General features: G+C 44.0%; 1 pseudogene; it reads right to left on the reverse strand.

The window, feature by feature from the left end:
* Positions 1–328: 328 nt before the first annotated feature.
* Positions 329–5582, reverse strand: LOC144118132 (uncharacterized; annotated as a pseudogene).
* Between the last annotated feature and the right edge of the window lie 2466 nt (positions 5583–8048).

Here is an 8048-nt window from a genome sequence, read left to right on the forward strand (position 1 = left end):
CAGCCACTTCCTCCGGCAGTACCACATTAAGTGCTCTCTCTGCCTGATGAGACAAAGCACTCTTTGATGTGCGGTGGTGCAGCATCCCTGTCTGCAATGATTATTGGTCTGCACATCAAGACGCAAATTTTGGCCTCTAGTAATAATATTTTTTCGATGCGCTCGTACGAGCCACTGCATGTTTTGATGAATGTTGAGTCAGAACGGGATGGTAGCTTGTATGCAGGGCTCTGAAAGACCTGTTTTGCTTGTACAAAGCGCTCGTACTGAAGTGCTGTGAATGTACTCGTGCCTAAGCGATTATTCACAGCATCCTGCTCTTCAGTGCTTAGAGCAACGTCTTTTCCCTTGCCTAAAAGGCACAACTTGCCAACATGCGTAGCCTTCTGTAAAAGGGGATACCCAAAGGTCTCCATGCAAAACTCTTTCTCGTGGAGACACAGAAAGCCACTGCTCATCACCTTGTGAAATTGTTGATGCATAATAATGCGTTCAACAATTTGCTGAGGGATGCCATTTGCAGCTGACACCTGCCGAACTATTTGTCCATTTCCACCTTCAAAAACAAAAGCAGAATGTGCGCACAGTGGCCCAAGTGACCGAGCACATTTAGCCAAATGAAGAAGCACATGAACATTAAATGTCAAGCTGGCAACCCCATATAATCTCTTGCACTGAATGACGAAGCTGTCCAGAAGCAGCTCTGAAAATAAAAAGTAACAAATATTAGAAGCTGAGAGCCATTAAAAATTTCCTCGACAAACACAGTCAAGTTATTCTCAATCCACCTCACTGCAAGATTTTTTTCTTCGTTTTCTATGCGAAGGTTCATTGAAAACAAGCAGTTCCATGTGAAATTCCTCTTCCAGAAAGAACACACCATAAGATTGCATGACACTAGCTGATAAGCAAAAGCTGCACACGGTTACGCCAACATAATTCGTCTTTAAAGGGGGCTCCTACCTCTAATTTGGCCCTGCATTACAGAGAAAGCAAACTTAACAATTCTAACCCGTTGGACAAAAATGCATGTGTACCTATGTTCAATAGTACAAACATTCTGTATAGGCATTCCAATCAACTTACAAGGGCATATCATATTACAGAGGCATATCATATTCACAAAAACTCCGACATATGCGTCAGCACACCATCTGTTGTAATCCATGATTGGGAAATTCGGTATCTTAATTCAACACAGTGATTCGTTTTGTCATTTTGGGGGTAGGGGCATGCGCTGATGGCTGCCTTGCGTGAGCTATTTAACCTTGTGTTTTTTTCCCAGAAACTTCAGTTGATAGTAGCGCTCGTCCTTGGTGTCTTTCTCTTTGTGTCTCCTGTCGCAGCGCTTTCGAAAGTTTTCAAATATGTAGCAACTAGCTCAATTGTCTGTGTTACTGCGAAAGAATCATTACCCAATTTACCACATCACAACTTTTAACAGGTAAGCAATGAATAATGTTTCAGGAGTGTTGTAGTTAACTACAAGAACAAATAGCACAAAAACAGAACTATATATCTAACATGACGAATACTACGACATCGAAGAATATGAAAGGCACTCTAAAAAAGAGGAAAAGGGGTTAGAAGATGGCAGGAGTTATTTTTGAAGTTTATGCACCAACCAGTTTGTGCCTTCTGTGAATATTTTAGAAGCACAGTTCACAAAATTAACTATTCTTAATATACTATGCAGGAAAAACATTTATGATTGATAAATAATATTTCAAAATGGTTTGCAGACAGTTGTACAAGAGTGTAAAAAGGTCAAAAACTTACATAGTCAAAAAATTATCATTCCCTCAGTTACTTTACAGCTATGCTATATTCACAAATGAGACCTGTAATAAGTTACCTGCTTTGGCAATTTCAGAGAGAGTGAGCTCCTCTCGCAAAAAGATGTGGAGAGCCTCAGACAGTTTGCAGAGGTGCCTCCAATAGTCCGGGTGCAGGATACCTTCAAGGCACGGCAGAGCATAAAACAGTATCCACTGCCTCCACTCAGATGCTTTTCAATGTCCTCGTTCTCTAATTGGCCTAGGCAGCCTTGTCACATAGTGTGGAGGTTTGATGGCCAACAGCCGTAAATCAATGTCTTCAAGTGTAGAAGGACGACCTGCAAAATAAATGTGCATACTTTTGTTGTGAGCAGAGAGAAAAAGGCAAGGTGATAATACACTGTAGAATATAAAAATCCCACAGATGAAATGAAAAAAATTAAAGGCAGAAACACTGCTACACACACTATATAAATATCTGTACTAGCATATGGTTGCAACTTGCTTCTACAGATTAAAATAAGATTAAATACTGAGTACACTGTAAAGAAGATTCAGCATTTTATTTTATGCAGCACGTTTTCCTACCCAGCAGTTACCAGCAGCCTACTAGCCCCTAAGTGTGCCGGTTGATAATGAAATATGCTACCACCATCTTACGTCATCATGGTTTCTCAAAATATGTCCACTAGGAAGCCAGCTTAGTAGTAAGTACTAAACGGCTGCATCATACTATTTCACCACATTTTGTACACTATGTAGAGGCACCATCAACAGTGCCTTCCACTAATCATACTCAGTAAAGCCAAGGCCACAGATTATAGCATGTGCATGGTCTACAATCTCTCAGCTGCCATTTCCCTGCAATATGATGCACATTTGAAAAAGTGACGATAATCAGTAATAAATGCAGTGCCACAAAAAGCAGTAATATTTCAGCAACTTTCACTAGTAAGTTTTAGTTTTAGTTTATAGGGGTTTAACGTCCCAAAGTGACTCAGGCTATGAGAGACGCCGTAGTGAAGGGCTCCAGAAATTTCGACCACCTGGGGTTCTTTAATGTGCACTGTCACTAGTAAGTGAATCATGAATGAACCGCTTTGTGTGCATTGCCTTACCAACATAGAAGTGTTGACCGGAGTTCGACGTTGACAAAATTGTCTCAGTCACTTGTCTTACAACGCCTAGCAGGACGGAGTGCATATATTCCACACTGAACCCATTGACAAGGTCTAGACCTGAAATAAAAGACAACGTCTAATATCAGTAAAAATACAGCACAATTCCATGAGATAAAGTACAGGAATGGGTAAAATACTGATGTAGGTACTGAAGGTGGATAATATGAGACAAAATAATACCAAAAATTAGTTGCAAAAAATAACATATTGCAGGGGCTGTAGAAACTAAATACTGGAAGCAACCAATTTTGCATTAAGTGTTGCACAGTTTAATAAACAAGGCAGCAACCTAGTGCTATCGTTTTATAGCTGACGAAAACCATGGCCTGGTGGAGACATTTGGAATGTGTAGAAAACCCCAGGGATAAAAAGCAAGTGAAGCTCCTCCTCCTTGAGGTAGAAAGGCTGGAGCATTGGGAAAGCATGCAGGCCAAATCTCTTGTGCTTATGTAAACGCTGCACTGATCTAGGCTTGTGTATATGACAGGCTTGGCTGCCTTGGTGCACCACAAATCCGGCATAATGACGTGGAAAAATGGCACATATCATGGCAAGCACTGCCACCAAAGGGAGTTTCCATGAGTAACTAAGGAAAGAATTCTCAGGTTACACATTACCTCTCACCACCTAAACGGATGCGGTTTGCATCACTGTTCTTAATGCTGAAAACAAGAAATGAACTTGATCATGCAGGAATTTAAATGTATAGTGAGGGCGATTAACCTTATTTTCCTTTTTACTAAGCGACCGTTCATACTTCGGACATGTTTTGCCACATATGTAGTAGTTGTGACATCGGTCAGTCCATGCCAGCTAGAGAAGAAAGGAAGAAAGGAGAAAATTGCCTTACCTCCCAAATTCATGAGTGCAGATGGCCCTTTTAAGCCATTGATTATGTCATCATAACCTTCTGCAAGCTTCATGTCGCGTATAACCATGTACGTGGTTCTGGCTTCTGGCTGTTCTCCGCATGCTCCCTTCAGGCAAAAAGATAATACAGCACTTAAGCACATGAACAGTAGTTTCCATAAGCTGGCACCCTTAAAAAAAATAAGGCTCTTCTGATTTCGGTTCTGCTGATAGCTCTGATAGCTGTTCAGTGTTGAGCAATCACCCAAACCACTGTCGAGCTGTTAAGAACCATCAGGTACTGCTCACCTTCAACATGCTCCCCTCGGACGACGCACCAGAGGCATCCAAAGTACCCGTTGAAGGGAACCATATTCAGTACCGCTGCCCTTGCTGGCGCATCGACTGAGCAACACAACACAGCATGTTTAGAGTAGTGTGTAGTTGTCAGATATGTCCACATAACTACTTTGGTAGTGTTGACTTCAATTACATACTTCTTCAAAAAAAGTTGCATGTTCGGATGTTTCTTGCCGAACCAGAGCCCAGCAAGTACAGGATGCTTAAACCGCAAGTGCGGTGGCAGTTCATTCACAATGAACTGTAAGGGCCACACTGAAGTCTTTGACGATTTCCAAACTGGACTTACGTCAGTGTTGATAGTGAGAGTGAGGTCATCTTTCGGAAGTCTTTCCCGCATTCTGCTGTAGCACTGAGCACTTGTTACGTCAGAAATGACAGACTGTGGCTCTTGCAGCTTCTACACGTTTTCATGAAGCTGGGTCTTCGTGCTTTCAATTGCAAAGCTGAGTTGCTTATGCAAATTCAGAATGATGAAAAATGAGCCACGGTCCTTGAGCTTCTGCAGGGCACTGGTGTACCGGCAGTTGGGGCACTGTGCTGAGCTCTCAATCACATTTAGAAGAGCACCGCATGTCTCGCAAAAATAGTGGTACTGCACAATGTCTTGTTTTTCCTTGCATCACAGTTTGCGAAAAGCATATGTGCTTTGGGGCAAGGCATTTTGTCCAAATAAGAAATTTATTAGCTTTATTAAGTCCCCTAAAGCAGCCCATGTTAGGCCATGTGTTACTGCATATGCCATAACAGCTACTATAGCGCCCATCTTGGTCACCTCTGCATTTGGCAACTTTTCGTTACTGAATCGTGCAAAGGATGACGGCAACCCATCATCTTCATCTTCAGAACTCTCAGATTCTTCAGTGACACTGCCACTGCTGAGGCCAATGTCACCACCCACATCAGAACTGGCTCTGCTGCCGGTGTCACTTTCTGGTTACAGCTCATCATTTTCAAAGTCGTAGTCACTGTTCATGCCAACGTCACCACTCATATTAGAACTGGCGTCGGTGCAAGAATCACTTTCTGGTTGCAACTCGTCATTTTGAAAGTCGTAGCTTGGAGGCTCTGCGTCGGCCGCTGCACCACTGGCTCCGTTTTGCGCGGCACCTTCAATGGGCAGAACGTCTGGGTAGTCAGTGGAGTGCACTTCATCCCTCGGCTCCGTACTGCCTGCTGCGTCGTCCGTGTTGTCCCACGCGGTGCTTTCAGTGGAAGGTGCGCTTGGTTGACCGCTGGAGACACTTCCATCACTTGTAGGTTGGACCGTGAGCACGGTGGCACTCAACGGACCGACAACGGCTGCCCCAAAATGGCCCTTTTGACGCCTGTAGAGAATTGTGCTCGGCACGTCAAAGTAAGCGCCGGGCACCAGATACTGCTTATGCCGTTTCTTCGGAGCAGATCCCGACATCGTCAACGTCAGTAAACCTCAGGTACGTATGACGAGCAGAGTACGATCTCGGTGGATTTCGCAATCGCGGATGTTGAGAGTTCGCACCGGCGGAAGGCTACTGGCAACCTAGCAGACACTTTTATACAACACAGCTTCGGCCACGAAATAGTAGCCGCCGGCACGTTTCGTACACGACCGGCTTTTCCAGCTTGCCTGCACTCAACGCGATGGCGTAATGGGTGCTTTCTAATCTGAGCAGTACACCATTGATCGCATTTTTTTCAATTGTTTCAAAGGATTAATTTTATCAGTTATACGCACTAAATTTTTAATTAGCATCATCATGCTTTTCAACCTCCCTTTTTATAATAATTATTTTATTTTTATTTATCAAATAAAAACAATGACTTCATTAACTTGTCATCGCCCATCACATGGCAATCAATCATCAAATACTAGAGGCGCCACTTACTATGATACGTTTTTTTTACGCAGTCCTCGAATATAGGTCGGTAGTTCGAATCCCTGACGCAAGCTATAGGCTCTAACTTGACTAGTAACTTTATGCTGCACGAAACGCTGAATCGTATGACGCCATCCGGAACAGCAGACTGTTAGCATGATTCAAGTTTTTTTTAAGCAGCACCCGATTATTTGCGACACGCACTCGCGCCGACAGCTTTTCGACGAAGCGATCGTTCCTGTCGCGTAATATGAAAATTTGTCTGCGTGTATTTAAAGCACCCTTGTTGTCAAAAATGCCAAGAATGGTTAAATAACTACAGTTGACGCTTCACGCACAGTGCCTTCTCCCACGCTCAAGGAAGAAACTGCAGCACATTTATGCGAAGTTAATTTCAGTATCATTACAAGCTGTTTTCGCAAAAAAAATCAGCTGCAGTGTTCTTTACTAAATCATTCCGTCACGTTAGAGAGGAAAGAAGTTACTCCACCAGACAGCACTCATTTTTATTACCTGAGTACAGGTGAATAGCCACCCGATTCTTGGCCGATCCCCCAGTGTGGGTATGTGCCATCTTTTGATTGGCTAACAACAACAACACTTCCAACAACAGCAGCACTTCCCAGGCGTGCTGCAGGAATTTGTGGCGTCCGTCTAATTTTATTTGGAAAGGCATTTCTATAGTGCTCTAGAATACTTTGTGTCCAGCAGACGTTTTAAACGCAGGCGGCACCACCGACTTTGTGAAAACGACGCTAGGCGCTTCGAGAAAACGTGAAAAGTTGCTTGCACTAACGCAGACGCCGTGCCACGAAGTGCTACAGAGTTGCGGCGCGAGCACTGCGTTATTTAATATGATCACCGCGGTAAAGTCCTCGTACTGCACTGCATTTGAAACTTGGAGAATGGTCATACAGTCGCTCCAGCAAATAAATTAATTGCCGCATCGCGCTGAAATATGCTCACGGATACCGACACACAGCCCCTATTTTCTACATATATGGGAGCCAAAGTGGCCTGATAAGGGCGGTGTAAAGGTGCCGACTTAACTACACTGTCTCGGACCTCGAGTGTGATTAACGTATATTTCCCCATTTCCCCCCACAGGCTTTGTGCCTTCCTCTCAAAATAAAGGACGTTCAATCAGTTATTATTAACGAATTATTAGAGTATAGCATGACTCCTCTCTTCGCTCTATCTCTGCGGTTCAACGTACCCTAAAGTTCTTTGAAGGCTCAGCCTCTGTGGGGTTATTTAGAGCACACTGACATCTGTACCCCTGTCCAAGGCAAGAATCAAGTTCAGGAAATGAGTCATTAATTGTACCAGCGCACGAGTAAAATACTCTTTTTACCTAGAATTAGTATGCATGTTGTCGTGGACATACTGGACTCGTTAAGGACTCGTGTGGACTCGTTTTCATGTCATGCAATGTATACATGGGACGCTCCCTTGTACTTATGGCGAATTCCACTGGTGGATCTGAAGCGAGGCGCTCGAATCGCAAAAGAGCGCCCCAAACCGCCTCGGAGCACAGCCACCGTTGTCGACCAGCGCTCCGTATGGAACGGAGTTGCTCCAAACGACCAGCGGAATTCGCGCGGTCGGTCCAGGTCGACCAGTGGAACTCGAATTTGTCGTCGCGGAGTAAGAAAAGCTGCTCCAGCACGGCCAGTGGAAATCGCCATTAGATTATTTGATATCTACAAGGAGTAGAATTTTCTGTGTGTCAACCTGACTATGTACTGCACTGATATTCGTGATGAATGTACCGGAGCTTTATTGATAATGTTCAGTCCGCGTATCAATACTAGCAAAGCAGAACCGAATTGAGGTCTGGGTACAGTAGCCACTGCAGTATGGTTCCAAATACCGAACGCAGTCATTCAGGGATGTAGCCGTAGCCATGCCGTAGCCGAAACGCATTGTCGCCGTCGTTCAGAGGCATCGACACTCGTGCTTTTTCTTTCATAATGCTTGCATTTATGAGAGGGCAGAGTGAAAGCAATAGTGCCGGTGGC

The sequence above is a fragment of the Amblyomma americanum genome, chromosome 1 (assembly GCF_052857255.1).
Source record: "Amblyomma americanum isolate KBUSLIRL-KWMA chromosome 1, ASM5285725v1, whole genome shotgun sequence".
Taxonomy (NCBI): Eukaryota; Metazoa; Arthropoda; class Arachnida; order Ixodida; family Ixodidae; genus Amblyomma; species Amblyomma americanum.